Source organism: Crocuta crocuta, unplaced genomic scaffold (genome assembly GCF_008692635.1).
Source record: "Crocuta crocuta isolate KB4526 unplaced genomic scaffold, BGI_CrCroc_1.0 scaffold129, whole genome shotgun sequence".
In the NCBI taxonomy this organism is placed as follows: Eukaryota; Metazoa; Chordata; class Mammalia; order Carnivora; family Hyaenidae; genus Crocuta; species Crocuta crocuta.
The window spans coordinates 5,963,487-5,965,171 of NW_027551571.1; positions in this window are offsets into that span (position 1 = coordinate 5,963,487).

Consider the following 1,685-nt stretch of genomic DNA (forward strand, 5'->3'; position numbering starts at 1 on the left):
GGGGGGAACTGGTCAGCGGGGCGCAGAAACCGCTGGCCTGGTCCCGTTATACAGTCACAGACTCTGGCCTGACGAGCCAGGTTCAGTCCAGTAGCCACGTGGACGCCTGCCGAGGGTGTGCGCACTACTTAGGTACCAACGCTCCTTCCAGAAGATCGTCCCAGCAGTGAGCTGAAGAGCAGACCGTAAGCGACGGGCGGGAGGCAGCGAGACATGCTGGGAGGCAGTGGCCAGAATTCAGGAGAGGCAGGGCGGTGGCCGGGCTGGGGCGGGAGTGGGGGATGAAGAGAAGCCAGTAATTTGAGAGATACTTGGCGGGAGAAGGGCAGGCAGGAGGTAATTGGCGAAAGGAAGCAAGTGCAGGGAAGGGAAGGGGCCAAAGCGGCTCTGGTTTCTGGGTGGAAGTATCGGGGTGATGGGTGATGCCCTTCCCAGGGGCGCGCAATCCAGACTTGGGCAGAATGTGAGTTCAACATCAAGGACGCGAATCAGAGGTGTCTGCCTCCCCGGGGAGGTGCAGGGGTGGGGCAGCAGGTGATCATCTTTATTGGCTCATTCAACCAACGGGAGTCTGTGTGTCTGCAGGGAGCCAGGCACTGGGAGGCCGCACCCCATCAGACAAGCTCCCCAACCCAGGGAGGCTTCCTTCTGGTGGGGAGACAAGTAAATAACAGGAAGGAATGGAGAGAAGGCGGCCAGCTTATCCCGCTCCTACCCAACCAGGCCTGTGAGGCAGAAGCGGTGGTCAGATCCCGGGGCCTCCCCAGTATAAGGGGGAGGTCCTGCCCGCCCCTGTCGCCTGTCCCTTGGGCCCAGGGCTTCTCTCGCTCAGAGCACAGGGACCCTCTACCCTGCCCTGCCCTTGGCTTTCAGGGCCGAGGACTCTTCACTGTGGCCTCTGCCTCTTAGCGGTGCCCACCCACCTCCGAGCCCAGCAAAGGTGGCAGCGCAAGGGGGTGAAAGGCTGTCCCACGCTGAGCTGCGCGCGGTAGGGGTTCAAAGGCACACAGACTGGTCCCCGATCTTCAAGATCTTCAAGAACGCAGAGCTGCAGAAGTGGCTAAGCCACACCCAGAGCATGGTCAACCCAAGTCCAGGGAAAAAGAAAGATGTCAATGGACATCTCTCTCATTCAGGCCTGAGGACTTCCTAGAGGAGGTGATGCTCACACCGGGTCTGGGAAGAACGGGTGGGTTTCTCCGGCCCCCACTTAAGAGTGGAAACTGCGGCCCAAAGCTGCCTGGGGAAGGGACGGCAAAGGCAGACTCAGGCCTAGAAGCTTGGGCTCTGGGGCGCTGCTGAAAGGAGCCTCGGATGCAGGGCTCTCACCTGGAGCCAGCCTGCTTTCAGATCCCTTCCCGGGCAGGGAGGCACGCCGAGGAGCCGACGACAGATTAAGAAAAATTACAAACGAGCAAGCAAAACCCGGGGGTTCCTCCTGCGGGTCCAATTCGCTCCACGGGTCCTGCGCTTGGGCAGGCTGCGGGCGGTACCCNGCCGCCGCGGCCGCCGGGACCTTTCCCCTACTTTCCGGGTCCTCAGGCCCCGCCCCTCACTCGGACCAAAACACGTGCCGCTGCCCGCCCTGCCAGATCACGCCTCGGCCAGGCTCCGATCACGCGGCTCCCCGCGGCGCCCATTGGCCGGCGGCGCAAGGGCCCGGCGCGGATTGGCTGCCGGGCGTT